The sequence below is a fragment of the Puma concolor genome, chromosome A1 (genome assembly GCF_028749965.1).
Source record: "Puma concolor isolate L17-30 chromosome A1, mPumCon1.1.hap2, whole genome shotgun sequence".
Classification (NCBI taxonomy): domain Eukaryota; kingdom Metazoa; phylum Chordata; class Mammalia; order Carnivora; family Felidae; genus Puma; species Puma concolor.
The window spans coordinates 191,649,856-191,668,417 of NC_141667.1; the positions used below are offsets into that span (position 1 = coordinate 191,649,856).

The 18,562-nt window shown below is 40.3% G+C and overlaps 1 long non-coding RNA gene across 2 annotated transcripts in view; it reads right to left on the bottom strand.

Annotated features, from left to right (window-relative positions):
* LOC147584693 (uncharacterized) overlaps window positions 1-18,562 on the bottom strand; it is a 541,543-nt gene extending 522,981 nt beyond the window's left edge. Inside the window, exons 1-5 of one of the 2 annotated variants that reach the window (XR_015252582.1) lie at window positions 16,652-18,562; window positions 11,609-15,512; window positions 10,080-10,193; window positions 9,144-9,200; window positions 5,571-5,674 (exon numbers count right to left, since the gene is read on the bottom strand). This is a non-coding gene — a long non-coding RNA (uncharacterized LOC147584693). Of the gene's footprint in view, window positions 1-5,570; window positions 5,675-9,143; window positions 9,201-10,079; window positions 10,194-11,608 lie in introns of both variants that reach the window. The other variant, XR_015252581.1, reaches the window with a different exon arrangement.

Sequence of the window (18,562 nt, forward strand, 5' to 3'; positions counted from 1 at the left end):
GGATCTGTAATTTGATGGACACTCAGGAGCTTGTGCCTCAGCTCCTGGTTCTGGTGTCCAAGTTCTGATTATCATTAGCTACTTGGATCCCTTTGAGTTCTGGTCTTGAAAAGAAAAGCAGCATCTCTTCAGTCCATATTCTATTAGACAGACCTTGGTCAAATGACCCCAAGTTAACTGCCAAGTTCATAAATGCTTTGGGGATTGCCTAAAATTTTGTCCAAGAGTGGAAAAGTCTGAGCCCAGAGTGTCTTTGAATGGGCAGGGAGAAAAATGGATTTACTTCCTGCTCATGGTCTCCACGTAAGGTCCAGCTCACTCAATAAATCGGTCACCAGTTCAGTTAACCTGCCCTCCCAACCTCTTCCTTTGACCCTTACTCCTGTCTTAGACCTAGGAGTATGTTGACCTTATATTCACCTGGATATTCACCTTTAGATGTTTACTATATTCATTCTATAAGTATTCATTGAGTATCAACTATGTACCAAGTACCACTCTATTGAAAACAAGGAAAAAATACCTGCTTTCGTGGGACAAATAAATATACAGCACAGTGTTAGGTACTATAGAGACTGTGATGGGTTTGTCATGTGTCTATTTGGCTGGGCTGAACTACATTTCCACTTCTCACATCTTTCCTGTTAGACCAGAGGAGGAGTCTTGGAAGGTGTAGAGAGTTGAAGGGGACCAGCAGCCTTTCCTGTTTAGCTCACACATACTGTTGATGATCTGCTGAGTTAACTCATACCCCTGGCATGAAGCAGTAGCTGGGACTACCTTTCCTGATCCTCCCTCTGCTTCTTTGATACCTGGGCCAGGTTGAGTCCTGGGCTAGGTGTGTGTGTGGCTCCCTGATGAAAGGCTTTGGTTTCTGCAGGAACCCTTCCTTGTCAGCAAGGTCAGAGGCCAAAAATTGGACACAGGTTTCAGTCTGTCCTTGTGGGGTCCCAGGCAGCCCTTGATCTGTCCTCTCCACATCTACCTTCCCCTCCTGACTATGGTAGTATGAACATCAAACTCTGGCAACACATGTAGATATCATGTGTATTTCTCTGCTTGAACCCTGATTGATACAGATGCTATGATTGAAAAAAAAAAAAGGTCAGTGGGGCATAGGAGATTTTTTTAATTTTACTTTTTTATTTTTTAAAACTTACATCCAAATTAGTTAGCATACAGTGCAACAATGATTTCAGGAGTAGATTCCTTAGTGCCCCTTACCCATTTAGCCCATCTCCCCCTCCCACAACCCCTCCCGTAACCCTCTGTTTGTTCTCCATATTTATGAGTCTCTTCTGTTTTGTCCCCCTCACTGTTTTTATATTATTTTTGTTTCCCTTCCCTTATGTTCATCTGTTTTGTCTCTTAAAGTCCTCATATGAGTGAAGTCCTATGATATTTGCCTTTCTCTGACTAATTTCAGTTAGCATAATACCCTCCAGCTCCATCCACGTGGTTGCAAATGGCAAGATTTCATTCTTTTTGATTGCCGAGTAATTCTCCATTGTATATATATACCACATCTTCTTGATCCATTCATCCATCAATGGACATTTGGGCTCTTTCCATACTTTGGCTATTGTTGATAGTGCTGCTATAAACATGGGGGTGCATGTGTCCCTTCGAAACAGCACACCTGTATCCCGTGGATAAATGCCTTGTAGTGCAATTGCTGGGTTGTAGGGTAGTTCTATTTTTAGTTTTTTGAGGAACCTCCATACTGTTTTCCAGAGTGGCTGCACCAGCTTGCCTTCCCAGGAGGAGATTATTTTAAATAGGGTAGTCAGATATGTCTCTGTAAGGACGTAACATTTGAACAGAGATCTGAATGAGGGAGTAAATCAGGCCTCAGAGTATGGAGGGAAATTATTCCAAAAGAGGGAATAATCTCAGCAAATGCAAAGGCCCTGGGCCAGGAATAAGTTAGCCTGTTGGAGAAACAAGAAGCCCACGTGACTAGATCAGAGCAGGAAATGCTCTGGCTACTGGGTGAAGAATTGATTGGAGAGTGTCAAGGTGGAAACAGGGAGTCTGGGAAGGGGCTTAGACTATGTAGTATTTGTAGAAGTGATAAGTGTCCAGATTCAATACATATTTTGAAAGTAGAGCTGACAGGAATTGTTGATGAAATAGGTGTGGGTGTGAGGGAAAACAGAAATCAACAATAATTCTTGGTATTTTCCACTGAAGAACCATATGCTAGCCCTGGGAGGATCTAAAACTAAGTTTTCATCAACCTCAAGGAAATAGTCTGTTGGGCTGTGTACCTGTCTTCTGCACCCAGAATACTGGATGAATGCTGAATACTCAGCATTTCTTCCTGTCCAAACTCTTCTCAACTCCCCATTTAAATACCTGTGTGTCTTCCATATTCACTCAACTGTGAGCTCTACAGAGGTAAGGATTATTCTTATTTATCTTTTTTTGCCCCAGTCCACTTAGTGCAGTGATTTGTGGAGAATAAGGTTTATTTACATTTTTTGTACTGATTATCTTGAAAAAGATTTGAAACATACAAACTCTTATAAGCTGCCCTAATTCCTTGAAATCACATCATAGAGTGTCTTTAAGGTTTTTTTTTTGGAAAGTCAAAATGTGCATTTGTTTGCATGGGCTGATTTTTTTTTTTTTTTTTTGGAAAATTTCAGGGGTAAGCCAGGAATCAAAGATTATAAAAGAGGAAGCCCTTTTATTCCTTTCATTTGCTTCTTTTAACAAAGTACATTTATATATTAGGCAGGTTTTAGGCAACTAATTTCTAATCAAGCCAGCCAAAGCCAATCCAATATCTTACACATGTTGGGTATTAATTAACACAGTTAATTAAAGCAATTTAAAATCTCCCTCTCCTGATTCCATTAGCACTGGATTTTTCAACTAATAAAGAACCTTTCTTAAGTATTATGAATTGTTATGGAAATCACAAATTGCAGAGGCATTTATGAAGGAGAAATAATTTATTCATTAATTACTAAAATTCACTGACCATAAATTTGTCACTGAAATAAAACTGTGGCACTTATGCCCAGATGCACTCATAAATAACTAAATAATTAAACTCACAGCCTCAGAACAAAAGCCTCACAATGGGCACAATGAAATCCAAATAAGTATCTCACAGGACAAAAATAGAACATGTAATAAAAATTATGCTAATCTGCATGTGACCCCTTCAAGAGCTTTTATGCCAGCCGTTTCCAGAAATTCCACTTTGTTTTTCACAACTTATTTCCTGTTCACTGTCCCTTAAGAGTGACACGATATTTGGAGCATCCCAAGGCAGATATTGTCCCTGTCAACACTGTACTGGTCGTGCCAGTGAGCACTGTGGTCTTTCAGCACTCAGGACACAACTCCCAACTGCTCCTTTTATCAGCATGGCCACAAGCCTCCTCCACTGGGCACGAAGGAGAAACAAAGAGGGAGGGAGGAGAACCACCCTTTACTGAGCACCTACTATTCAGTAACTGTGCCCTTAACACCTGGCTTAAATATATTTACTTACTTGGTCCTCATAATAATTTTTCTCCATTTTCAAACAACAAAATTGATATTGAGGGTTTAAGCAGTTGTTCAAGGTTGCCCAGGAAAAGACATTTTGCATCCAATTCCTTCTGACTCAGAAGCCCATATCTTGGTACTTGAATGTGGCCTAAAGATAGCACCTCAAGTGCTATCTGATTTGTATCCATCCTCTGGAACACCCTACCCAGACAGCCCTGGTGAGGTCTGAATCTCTCTGTTGGGTCCACTGCGGATAGACCAGCCTACTGGGAAGGCAGCAGCTCCCCTTTGCATCAAGCTATTTTCCTCAGCCACTTCTCATCTTCAGAGAGCCAATCAATGTATTGAAAGCAACTCAGAGACCTCCGATATGCCAGAAGCATGTTAACTGTAAGGTATTGCATACACATGCTGCATTCTTTATTGTGTGAAAATATGGGGAGAGTGGCTATCAGAAGCAGAGGAGGGGCCCTTGGATGATGACTTAGATAAAAGAGGAAATACCAAAATTGTTAGCAATTTCTGCCTCTTCCTGACCTACAAGTTTTTAATAAAAACAGTTGGGCATGGGGCCATAGAACTTCAATTTCTTATCCCTGCCCTCCCAGTTTTTAGCTAAGTTACCTTGTCCAAGACTTCCCTCTCACAGAGCTTCTGTCTCTTCATTTGCAATGAAGTCAACTTCAAATCGTTGTTAGAAGCTCAAATAAGGGTTTGTGTATCTGAAAAGGGTGTAGGTAAATACAGCCCAAATATGTATTTCATTTGAACAATAGAGTAGGTGTTTTAATGTGAATTTGAACTTAAGAGGGTAATACATTCCCAGTTGGCCACAGTCTCCACTGCTCCCTAAGGTCTTATAATAGCCTCACACAATGACACGGTCTATGTGGCCCTTAAGGCATTAAGTTTGCATCTGATATATTTATATTTCTTCTGCGAACTCTAGTAAATTGTAAAAAATGTTATAAATATAACATATTTCTTTGAGGACAAAAATCATATCTTCATATCCTCATGTCATGACAGTTTATAACAGAATGCCAAACACATATTGAGCTCTAAACAGAGGTTTCTGGAAATGTAATCATATTGGTGGTATGATGATAGTTCTTGTGGTACACTTGGGGCCCCTGGGTGGCTCAGTCGGTTAAACATCTGACTCAGACGACTCGGCTCAGGTCATGATCTCATGGTTTGTGAGATCTCTGCCCCTCCTCCTCTCATTCTCTCTCTCTCTCTCTTTCTTTCTTTCTTTCTTTCTGTCTCTCTCTCTCAAAATAAATAAATAAATTTAAAAAAAGAAGAAGCTATGGTACTCTCTATGGAGAATTCATCCTCACAAAGCTGACAAAACTGCAAAACTCTGATTTCCAGGGCCCAAGACACTAACCAGCCTTCTTTTTGCTTTCCAGAAAACCCTCAGATTGTTTTAAAGAAAAAATCTTAATGTTTGGCTTGGGTCAGAAACTTGTATTTGTATTCTGCAGCAATGGTTCAGGTCATGGACATTTTACAAGGAAACCAAATAAGTAAATCAATAGTACAGAAAAGGTTTACCCCAGGGCCCATCTGCTATCCTGTGGTTCATTATAGTACTTAATGTTGCCATGATTAGAGTTTCTCTCTTGTGAGTTCAAGGAATAAACAGTATTTTGAATGTATGAAAAATTATTATGTATTCATCTAAACCACTTCCAAAGAATCTTTACACCGCACTGAGCACTGGGTATTGCTTGGTGTGGGAGGCGGGGTGCGTGCGGGGGGGGGTGGAGGGGGGGCAAGCCACTGCCAGAACGTGCAGCGTGAATAACAGACCGGGCTAGCTACAGGGCAAGGAAACAAGAAGAATAGCTATTTCAGTCCCACTATTCTCAACTTTCTTTTGCAGCTGGGTGCCTTTATTTCTATCTACCAGCAAAAGAATAAAATGTAAGTAAGAAAATTGTATGTTCTAGACCTCTTACCATTAATTTACATAAATGGAAAAAACCCACAAGTTTACATCAGTTCTACTCCCTTATCCATAATTGGATAGTTTTCTCCAGTGGCTTAAATAATACCTTTCAGCCAGAGCTTTCAGATTGTTCCTTCTTATTAACTTCATTCCTCTTGGTCCCTTGTGAGCTGGGTTAATAACAGGAGCATTACTGTCTTTATGTTGGACCTAAAAAGGGAGACAAAATGATTAACCCCAGGTCCCAATCCAACACTAGAAACTGGGCGCTCTCCCCTGGTTCTGTTTTTCTAGTCCCACATCATACTGTTGAATCGCATACTAGAGTTGCTAAGGATTGCAATCAACAAGATGCACTCTACCAGATATAAGTGGTGGTCAACACAGACACAGGTAGGAGAGAATACATTTCGGCCAAGAGACGTTTGATAATGTGTCTCAGGAAAAGGTTAATAAACCATCCACTATTCTTACTTTCACTCTGTAAAGTAGTGATGCCAGATATGTGGACCATGGATCACCTGGAAATTTGGAGATAATATAAAGAGGGTAGAAGAATCCATATTTTCAAAACATACATCCTCAAATCTTGTCCATAGATTGTACAAATTTTCTTGCCATAGAGTGGCTACTATTTTTTTTCACATTTATTCATTTTTGAAAGACAGAACAGAGTGTGAGCGGGGGAGGGGTAGAGAGAGAGGGAGACAGAATCTGAAGCAGGCTCCAGGCTCTGAACTATAAGCCCAGAACCCGATACAAGGCTCAAACTCACAAACTGCAAGATCATGACCTGAGCCGAAGTTGCACACTCAACCGGCGCAGCCACCCAGGTGCCCCTAGTGGCTACTATTTTTAATCATATATAGCTTATCTATACTGCCCGGTTTATCAAACACCAACGACTTGAAATACTATTAAATTAATTGTGGCCTTGTAAATATGCATCACCCCAATTATTATGAGATGAAACTACAAATGCTATTTCACAGAGTGTATTGGGGAAAAGTGAAGTTTTAAGCAACTAAGCAGTTGGGATCCACTATCCTAAATAAGAATGCTCAAGTCTATATTAAAAATACAATGGGATACAAGGAACTCGGTCTCTTTTTGAGTAATGAATACCTTGAAGCAAAATTGCATCCTTTCTACATGTTATTATTTCCTTCTATACCTTCACATGCCCAATCTTTAAAATGTTTTGATTCCCAAGAAATATTAATTTATTATTTGGTCTTTTCATAGAAGTCATACGCTTTTTATTAGGATTTAAAATTTTTTAAACAAAAAGTCTCTTTTCCCTACTCATTATTTATTTTGGAGACACCTGATTGGGAATTGTAGCTTTGATTTTTTTTTTTTTTTTTTAGTTTATTTGTATATATAGCAAATCACAGAATCTGCAACACTGGTTTTCTGCTTTCTCTGATAAACACAATGGGTATTTAATCACCATATTCATTTTTGTCAGGTTCTGGTAATTAAGAACATTCTGCATCCCTTAATTTAGAAATAGAACTATAACCAGTGACATAGTCCTTTGTTTCAGAACTGGCCCCAAGGCAGGTAAGTATTATTGATTCTTCTACAGAAAGAGTTCTATTTCCTAGAGTTTATTGAGGTAATCCCCAAGCAAACTTACAGGCACAACTCTGATTTCACTATAGACTTCCCACTGGCCAATCTATTGAGTTGAAAACCACTGCCCTGCAATAGAAAGCCTAAAAAAGGGAAGTTGTCATTAAGGGCATTGTACTGATCTTGTGCTATTGTTGGGAAGTCTATGAGAGACTAAAAGTTCAGAAGAGAATAAATCATAACTCTCTTGTGGGATTAGGCCAAAGTCTATCTACAGCAGCCATGGACAGGGCAGTGATTCACAGCTGACGCTGTTGGGATGGTTTAAATGTATCATCACTTTTATTATAACCATTATCATATTGCACATAATGAAACCAAGATTTAAAATAGCACAGTTTTGTTAGGTTTAATTATGAAGTCATTTCAAATGCATATATGCGTGCGTGCGCGCGCGCGCGCACACACACACACACACACACACACACACACACACACACACACAAAGGATGGCATAAATCCTTCTGAAGGTTCTATCCACATATCCCTTTGCTCAGATAATTGATCTTTGTAATCAGAGAAACAATCCTGGATCTCAACCAGGAAATGAGGAAGAAGTGTCAAGAAAAAGTAAAGAACAATAGTGGAATACTTCTTCAAATATGTTATTTCTCAAACTGATGATCAAAATCTCCTGGGGAATTTTTATTTTTTGAATGCAGCTGTTCATCCCTCATGGTTAAAAAGATTCAACAGTCCTGTGCAGCATCTAGCATTTGTATTTTTAAAAACTTTTTAAATGTTTTTATTTATTTTTGAGAGACAGACAGACAGAGCGAGTGGGGGAGGGGCAGAGAGAGAGAGGGAGACACAGAATTCAAAGCAGGCTCCAGGCTCTGAACTCTCAGCACAGAGCCCAACGCGGGGCTGGAATTCACAAACTGTGAGATTATGACCTGAGCCGAAGTCAGATGCTTAACTGACTGAGCCACCCAGGCGCTCCTAGTGTCTGTATTTTTTTAACCCATAGGATAGCGTCAATAATTAGCCAGATTTGGGTACCACTTACCTGATGTTCTGTTCTTGGATACCACATCCAATTTCATCACCCCCTAGTATGTTCCTGAGCACCCACCAGAATTGCTAATGCAGCACTCAATCCCAGTCTTCCCCACTACCTGAAGCCCAGCTAAAAGCTAATTTCACCACCTCCTCCTTGTTCGCTAGCAGAGAAACAGTAAAGCACAAGCTCGGACTAACCATATCCAATATTTAGTTGATACTCTCTAGCCAAGTTGTTTATAATCTTCATCTGATGACCATTATCTGGGCCAGTCCAGTGGTTCAAAGTTTTCAATGTTAACACCAGTACTAACCAAAGAGTAAGAGACTTACGGCCATTTTGAGTGTTAGGCCTCTATTCTGCAGCAGCTACAACAGATTCAAAGAAGCAGACAGAAGGGTAAGGAGGAGCTCCAGCCTTTGCTTTTCCCCTCTCGACTGCACTCCCAATGCTAAGAGCTATCCCCACGGTGACCACACAGCAGTGACAGTATCAAGAGAAGGCTTGGGAGGATCACAAAAGCCTAGTGAATCTCAACTGGGGACCGAGTTTTACTTGGCATTGAGTTGAATCATTTTAGTTCAAAGTGATATATGTTTTTTTGTTGTTGGTTTGGGTTTCGTTTTAGAGATTAGTGGCCAAAATAGTAACTTTTGTTCCGAATTAGCTGAGGTACCTATTTCTTTTAGAGATACGTATTCTACCAAGATTTCTGCTCTTCTGGAGCTACTCACCCGCTCCAGAGTCTCTGTAAGAACTCTGGTCTCAAACATTTCATGACTTTGGGTAGAACTTATTCAAAGTGTTCAGGGTTATAGGAAGACTGGAGAATAAGAAGACTTCCACCAGCTACCCCACTCCACTTTTCTCGTTCTTGCCATCGTTACTCTTGTCCTCTCTCCCACATCCCCAGCTCTGAAACCTCAAGACCAAGCAGTACCAAAGTCTGGACATAAGGTACATAGAGCTCTGGAGTCAGACTCCCCCAATTCAAATCCCACCCTAGTCAGCACTGTACCTCTGGACAAGACTACTTACCATTACATATGTCATTTGCTCACTGGAAATTGTAATGGTATCTTCGTCACTGGGTTACTGAGAAGATGATACCAGACTATGCATTAGAATACAAAACACAGGGGCGCCTGGGTGGCGCAGTCGGTTAAGCGTCCGACTTCAGCCAGGTCACGATCTCGCGCTCCGTGAGTTCGAGCCCCGCGTCGGGCTCTGGGCTGATGGCTCAGAGCCTGGAGCCTGTTTCCGATTCTGTGTCTCCCTCTCTCTCTGCCCCTCCCCCGTTCATGCTCTGTCTCTCTCTGTCCCAAAAATAAATAAACATTGAAAAAAAAAAATTAAAAAAAAAAAAACACAAAGAATACAAAACACAGAATGGGGAACATCATAGGTGCTCATGAATGCCACCCAGGGGGCATTCTGATGATCCACTGAGCTAGTGAAATCATGCTCTGGATCTGATCCCTGCTTCATAAATAAGGATCAGTTCAGTGAGTATATATTATTATTAATACTCAATTAAATTCTTGGAAAAATCAAATGCCAGTGATTTTAAGAAACTTGCAGTCCAGACAGGAACATATTACAAACATATAAAACCGGTGATCTGAGAACCAATACACAAAGTGACAGAATTAATAAAATAGAAAATAAAAATTAAGCAGACACATTCCAAGTTGAGTAGTGATATCTCAGGAAAGCATTGTAGAGGAGACATTTTGAACTTGACGTGAAAAATGAGAAGTAACAGATAAGTGTGGGGTTAAGAGAAAAGGATGTTTCAAATGCTAGATGTTGTTAGGAAACAAACATTGATTTACATTGGATGGAAACCATGCAAATTAGCAGGTCCATGCAAAACCCTAGCTAAGGTGAGATGGGGTGGGTGGGGAAGATGAAGACCAGTGAGGGCCAGAAGGAAGAATTTGTGATGAATCTTACAGGGCACTTGCAGCTTACAATGGACTCTCCTTTGTGTGCCATGAGGACATACAACAGAAGAGGATCTGGAGAAGGCGGAGGGCCTCTGAGAAGCAGCAGCCTGTATGGGAAAGTGCGGTGTGGACTTTAGACCTGTGTGGGATGAATGGAGACAGAACAGGTGAATCCAATAATGTTCCAGAAATACTGTCATGACTTAATCTTTTACATACTAGAAATGTCTATGGCTTTATGAAATTAGAATCACTCATACAAAGGGAAAAGTGTTTCTGTGACATCATCGTGCCCTTGGGTGACTGCAGTGGTGCAGCGGGCCACGCACACATATACAGGAGCCTTTGAGAGGGGGGGCACTAGGGGAATAAAAAGCAGGGTCTGCCTGGGAGCAACTGGAAAAACATGGGATCCTAGCTTTGCCAGCTGCCAGCTGAGTGACATTGGGCAAGTCACCTAACCTCGCTGAGCTTCAGGGTCCTTCTAGGAAAAGCGTGGACGTCGCCCACGTTAAACAATTTGTTGTTCAGATTAAAGGGAACATGTACATCACATACAGTAAGCACTCAGTAAATGCTAGACAGTATTGTGACCTACAGTGCAGGTTGATCTGAACCCGAACAACATTAAGAGTGCAACCCAGAATCGGGAGTCCTCAAAGACCCAATCAGAAAGTCTACATTTTATCTCATTAAAAAATGTTCTTTGAATTTATTTATATTTGCGTTATTCGTATTAAAACTTTTCATCCTTTGCTCTTGTGTGGCAGCTACGAAGCCCCTCAGGGGTTGTGTTTGTCTGCCCCCTAGTGGTAACACAAGCCCATTTCAGACAGGTGAACTATCCTTTTGTGGATTAGAAACCAGAGGCCTGGAGAGGTAAAATGACTTCCCCAAGGTCACAGAGTTTTAAGAGGCAGAATTGGAATGCAAACCGCATCACTCCTCTTTATGTTTTGTTCTGCCAACTGTAGAGAGCAGAGGGAAGTTTAAGCAGGACGTTTAATGGATACCAAGTACAGATATCCCTTTATTTCACCTCTCTTAAGCAACAAGGCCATTTTCCTTGAATAATGAAGGGGATTACGTTGCAAGGCTCTCCACCACCCGGCTAACCTCCCATGGTGCCAGGTACAAATGGTTGTGGGGAAACAAAAGGAAGGCTCTAGATGCTTGTGATCAGGGCTAGGCTCCCATGGGCAGAAAGAGCTAAGTTGAACCATATTAAGAAAATCCTAGGGCCCCTGGGTGGCTCAGTCGGTTAGGCGTCTGACTTCGGCTCAGGTCATGATCTCACAGCTCGTGAGTTTGAGCCCCGCGTCGGGCTCTGTGCTGACAGCTCAGAGCCTGGAGCCTGCTTTTCATTCTGTGTCTCCCTCTCTCTCTGTCCCTCCCCCGCTTCTGCTCTGTCTCTCTCTGTCTCTCAAAAATGAATAAATGTAAAAGACAAATTTAAAAAAATAAAGAAAGAAAATCCTGATGTGGGGGTCACCAAGAATGTTTTCTACCAGGAAACTGGCCATGGTGGGACAGAAGGAATAAAAGTCCTCTCACCGTCACCTGAGTCATGGTGGGCTGGGTACCCTGGGCTTGAGGCCAGATGACCTGGTTGGAATCCCAGTTATGTCTCTCACTTGTTCTGTGGTCTTCAACTAATCTTCAGAGACTCAATTTTGTCAACTGGAAAAGCCTAGTTTGAGAACAAATACTTGAGGAGAAAAAAATGATATTTGAGTACCAAATGCCAACATTTCAAAAGTAAAAGAATTTTTTACATAACAGAGTTTTATATAAATGCAAGTTGAGACCGATTTCAGTTGCACTAAAAGGTGGGCATAAAGTCTAGAGCATTTTAAGAAGTGTTTCGAAGTCATGATGGTTCTGTTGTGAGCAAGGATCTTAACTCTCTGAGGCTTACTAGATGCATCTGAAAATACAATGCACACTTTTCAGGTTAATAATGAGAGTTTGTGGCATGATGTTTAGATGTTCAAGAAGTGGTAGTTGAATCTAAAATGAGGACAGCCAGCCCTCAATTTTCTTCCACCTAAAACTATAAAATACACAGGGCAGGACCCAGAGAAGAAACTCAAATCATTCCAACTGACAATTTGGCTAGAAGTTCGGTTGGCACACAGGATTATGACTCTGTGGATTTGTAGAAGGATAAATTGGGGACAGTACTACAGACGGGGCACAAATAGGTGGGCTTCTGGACGTCCCACCTCTGATTTAAACTAAGCAGCCACATTTTACATGATTTTATTCGGAGTGAAAAGTTTCTGCCATAAGACACCTGCTCAAAATATGATGGGAGTGGACCATGGCCCTCATGAGGCCTGGTGGCGAGCCTTATCCTGATTAGCTGGGCCTTCCAACACGTTTCAGAAGTGGCACCATGAACGCCAACAACTTGTCTCTCAGCGAGGATGGATAATAAGTAAAGGGAAGAGGCCGCGTAGGAGTCACACACGGAGACATCATTCAAGTAGCTGACATGACAAATAGCATACGTACTTTGTGCCAGGCACTGACTCATGCCGAAGATTAATTCAGTTAATGCTCATAATAACTGCATGATTCATGATCCCCATTTTACAGAGGAGGAAACAGAATGGTGAGGCATCCAGAAAGTGAGTAGTGGAGCCCAAGGAAAAGCCACATTTTGGCACCAAAATCTGCACTTGTGGGGCATCTGGGGGACTCAGTCGGTTAAGCATCTGACTTTGGCTCAGGTCATGATCTCACGGTTCAAGCCCTATATCAGGCTCTGTGCTGACAGCAGGGCCTGCTTCAAATCTCTTTAGATCCTCTGTCTCCCTCTCCCTCTGCCCTTCCCCCTTTCACACACTCTCTCTCAGAATAAATAAATAAGCATTACAAAAAAAGACCTTCACTCTTAACCTCTATGCCATATTCCTTATCCATACAAAAAGGTTGTGTGAAGAACCACGACTATGAAAAAAACAAATAAAAACCTGTCAGTTCCAGTGACATCAGCAGTGTCACACTGGTGGACAAGAGACCATAGACCATTATAAGATGGAACTTTTAGTCAAAATACACTTCTCTGAATTTCCTACCAAGAAAGCCCTAACTGTGGAAAGGTCATGGCCATGTCCCTAACACAGGCCACTTAAAGGGAAAAATTCTTCTGGAAGATTATTTCGACCTAAAAATTCACATGTGATCAATATACTTTATAAGTGGGATTGACATTTTTTAAATATTTCAATATGAAAATGGTAATTAACAGTGAAATGGCCTAACCCCACCTCCCCTTCACCCACCACCATCACCACCCATCCAGTAAAATGACCCTCCCATGTTTATCCCACAGTCTCATGTCCTCTGGGGAGAAGCACAACTGTACAAGATGGGAAATCTGTCTGCCATGGCCTGTTGGGTATGTTCTGGAACTTTGTCATATCACTCTCCTCAACAAATCCCACGCTCTTGGATCTACTCTCCCTTTAATGACCTAACAGTGGGGCAGGGGTATCTTCCTACCCTGGAAGAGACAGTTTTACCATGAAATTAATAAAGCATAGTATTCAGGCCCCTTACTGGTATAGTGATGTGTTGACATAGTCCTAAGATTTGGTAAAGTTTAAAAAAAGAGAAATATTTTAACCACAATCAGTTAAGACCTCTGTCTCTTTCCAGTCCTATTTTCCCTCCATTAGTGTCCCTCCTCTTATCAGACGGCTGTGGAGTGGCCTGGGCATTTTGAGGATCTAGCTAAAAAGAAGTTGATTCCAGGATTTCATTTGTGTGATATGTCCCCGTGCCTTGTTACTTCTGCATGTTGTTAGCTATCTTGGCATAGGAAGGACTTCCAGGAAATGGCTGTCCTCCTCCATGCTGACCCATTCTACAATGTCATGATGTGACAGTGAAGACAAAAGTCAAATGAGATGTGAATGTGGTCCCACAACATCCAGCTTTAGAAATATTTGGTCAGAGGTTAAAAAAACAAGGATAGAAATGAATAAAACTGAAAGCCATTTTGTGGAAAAATCTTTCAAGTCTTATAGTTCATATTTGAAAGAAATTTGTGAGATTTTGCAATTTTGAGAACTTTGGAAATTCACATGGCAGAAACAAAAAAAAGGTGTGAAGCTGCAAGAAATGTATAAAGCATCAGTAATATTTTGCTCAATGATGCTAACGGAAAGACTAAATTATCTATTGTCTCCATAAACATGTATTACACCATCAAAGTTGAATGAAGAGGTAATCAAAGAGTGCACAGCCAAAACTGTAAGGGAAAATCATTCTACAGGGTGTCGGGCAGTTAATGGGTAAAATGCCCTAACTAGACTCTGATGCTTGAAAAAACTTGTCAGCTTTTTCAATTTTGTAATTTCTTGGGATTTTCTTTCGTAAATATTTACTCTTGTATTTATTTTTGCATTCCCTCTTAAAGAGGGTGACTAATTTTCACAAGCTTGAGGCCCCATCAGTTTGTATCTGCCCCTCCTGCCTCAGTGCCTCACCCCCCAATTTCCTCAGACCATTTGTATGCACCTCCCTCTGAAATGTTCTTACCCTAATAAACTACACATTCACTACCTCATTTCATTCATGTCTTAGTCCCCTCAGGCTGTTGTTGTAAGAGAATACCATGTGTTGGTAGCTTATATACAGCTTTATTACTCATAGTTTTGGAGGCTGGGAAGTCCTAGATCAGGGCACTGCTTCAGTGTCTGGTGAAATACCCCTTCCTAGTTATTAGATGGCTGTCATTTCGCTATGCCCTCACATGGTGGAAAAGACAACTAAGACCTCAATTATAAGAACACTAATCTCATTCTTGAGGGCTCCACTCCCATGACCTAATCACCTCCCCAAAACCCCACCTCCAAATACCACCACAATGAGCATTAGGATTTAACATATGAATGGGGGGTCGTGGACCATTCAGTCTTTAGCAATTCAGGGGTCTGCTTAGACTTCACCATAGCCAAGAATCCTTCCTTGGTCACTCTGTCTAAAATGGAATCCCCTTTATTTCCCATTACTACCCATTTATGCCACTTTACTTTACAATACTTACCACCTGCCATATTTGTGTGTCTCATACCGCGATATAAACTCTGTAAGAGAGGTGTCATCACTCATTTCGTTCACTGCTTTATCTGCATTTTTGATATCAGTGCCTGGCTCATAGTGGGCACTCAATATTTGTGGTCTGAATGAACAAAAATATGTGTGTGTGCATGGAGAGAGAGAAAGAGATGCTGAAATCCAATGAAGGGTTGATCTGCCTAATGAGAACTCTTTGGGCTCAATTAACACTGTGAACATGCAGTTCAAAGAAGGAGCAAGAGCAGCCCTCACGTCCCTGTGGTCCTCATGCCTTTGCCCACTTGGGCCAGCTGCATATTTCATTTTAACAGGTGATAATTCCAGCAGTCTGCTTACTGTTTTCTTGAAGGAGCCCCGGGTAAACAATCTAAAACGAATAAAAATTTTATTTAAAACACTGGCAGTTTTAAAATTAAGACCCAAGTGTTCTAGCAAATAAAGACTTGCCTCCCCCACAGAGAGAGTCAGCAAGAAATGGCCGCAGCAGAATCCTCACTGCTAAGTGTACGTGGCTCATTAGCAGAAGAAGCATGGAGATTCCTGAAACATGACAGCCTCTGAAAGCTGGCGTACTGGGGGAGAGGCACGGTCTCTCCAGGCCACTGCTTACTGCACTAAAGCCTTCCCTAATCCATTCCTGCACAGTAGAAAAGCCACCTTAACTTTTCCACAATGCTACAAGCCCATAGGAGACAATGATCATTTAAATTTCCTGTTAATCCTTTAGCCGTTCTCTGGTAGGAATCAGCTCTGGGATGTGCTAAGACTACTAATACTGGACTGATCAGAGATTCAAAAGCTGACTAGAAAGTTATAAATCTGGGAGAGGCAAGAGAAGAAAAAAGAAAAAAACAAACAAAAACTACTCTGGATTTCCCATCTTGTGCTAACACTGCCACCTAGTGTTATAAATACATAAAAGACATTCTTTTTATAATTGTATGTATTTATAAATACATAAAAGTCAAAATCCTCATCAAGACCAGAATTAGGAACACAGTTGCACTGTATGCTGTCAATCTGCTAAGATTATTCCAATCCTCTTTCATCTCAAAAGCTGAAATAAAGGTTCTAGAAGATAGTTTCTTTATCCTTTCTTCCAAAACTCAGCTATCACCATTCTATCTGTCAGCCACTTTTCTAAGAGCTTTACATGAATTAACTCAGTTCTTGGTCACAAGAAGCTCATGAGATATAGTCTATTAGTAACCCACTTATTACTTCTGTTTTACACATGAGAAAAGCAAGGCATGGAAAGGCCATCAGTCAAGTTTATACCTCTAGTAGACAGCCATACCACAGACCCTGTGACTCTCAACAGTCACTATTTTCTTAACCATTAGACCATCCTGCCCTCATACCCAGTGCTAATCACCATGAAGGCGACACAAAATAATTAGAAAACTTGCATCCAACCATCAAGGAGTTAAGGGACAAAAAAATACAGTTCTTTATGGAAAAAGCGAAACTCAGGTTTGAGACCTAGTGTTTTATCCCATCACCCACTGCTTTTCCTATGGAGATGTGTATCTCGGAGAGTTCAGGTTTCTACCACCAGCTGTATCATAACCAAACAAAAGAAGTGAGTCCCACTGCTCATGCTCCAATTCTCCAGCAGATGTAAATGTGTTTCAACACAATCCTCTTCACCTAGGGCAATAAAAATACATTAGAAGGGTGTAAGATGGAAAAAAACCCACATAGGAAAAAACAGACCCAAGTTCCAGTTCTGGTCTGAGACCCCTGAATCAATTCAATTTGCTCCTTTGGGTTTCAGTTGCCAGGACTGTAAACATTTTTAATCCCACCTCTGAAAATCATGTACCACTTCGGTTTAGAAAAAACATCACCCCTTTTATTAATATTTATGTATAATCGCACACAAGCACTATAGTAAGTTGTATACAATCAAAAATGCTAAAAATAGAAGGTAAAAAAAGATAAACATAAAAAGCAGAATTTTAAACTATTTATTTATTGGTATAAAACTATCCTCCTCAAAATTGTTATTTTTCTAGGTGTTTTTATAAACACAATTATGAATGAAAATTCCCTAATTTTATAAAATATCTTGGTTGTTGATAAAAAATATATATATTGGAAGAAAACAAAGGATTAGAAGATTTGGGTGTGGGCTTATGTACGGACATCCTTGGTCTGCATGCTGTCACACAGAGGCAGGTGGAAAGTTTGTCCTTGGCTGGTCCTAAGTCCTGACACTCATTGCTCAACACTACCTACCGTTTAGGCAGAAGTTTTGTTAAAAATGAGCTGGTAAACTGGAATTAAAATAAAAACTTAAAAAAATGAGTTGGTAAATTTTCATCCTGCTATATTTACTCACTGAATGTTCCGTTGGTGTAAACTTAAACATATTGCTTCAAACTCTAAAATATATCATTTGAAAATATTTTTAAACACACTAATTTCCAATGAAAATTGTTATGCATGAAATATTTACTTTTTTTGCAACAAAACCATATTAACAATGGGAATTTTTCAAACATTAATCTTCAAAATACTCTATGGCCTATGCTTTTTTCAAAAGGAGTTATTTCTTATTCATTTTTTAATTTATCACCTTTATTGTATAAGAAGATTATGGGGTTTGTTTTTGTACTTTAAATATCTACCAGAAAAACTACGGACAGCCAAGGAAAAGGAAAAGGTCAACAAATTTGGGACACTATTTTGCAAAGGAAAAAATGCATAACATCTTCAAGTTCAACAACTGCCAAAGTAATGAAAACAAAGCCATCAAACACTGTTGCCATCAAGTATAGCAAAGAAAACACCACATGATTTTCATAGTCATTCTCTATTTCATTACAAAGTGGTATTCTAGTCTGGTAAAGATCTTGTTTATAAAGAGTAGAAAAGTGGTTTCCAGGAGTTGGGGGGAAATAGGGACACTTGATAAAAAGGTATAAACTCTGCTACAAGATGAATAAGGTGTGAGGATCTGATGTATAACATGGTGACTTTAGTTGATAACAATGTATTGTATACTTGAAATTTGCTGAAAGTAGAATTTAAATGTTCTCACCCAAAAAAGGGAAGAAATACAGCAGTCTCCCCCTTATCCTCAGGAAATACGTCCTAAGCCCCCTAAGTGGATGCCTGAAACCATGGATAGTATGGAACCCTACGTATACTATGTTTTTTCCTATGCACACATACGTAAGATAATGCTTAATTTATAAATTAGGCACAGTAAGAGATTAGCAGTGATTAATAATAAAATAATTATAATAATATACAGTCATAAAAATTATTTGAATGTGGTCCCTCAAAAAACCTTACTGTACTCACCCTTTTAGTTGTATTGATGTGAGATGACCAAATGCCTACGTAATGAGAAGAGGTGAATGACATAAACATCGTGAGGTAGTTAGGCTACTATTGATTTCCTAGTGA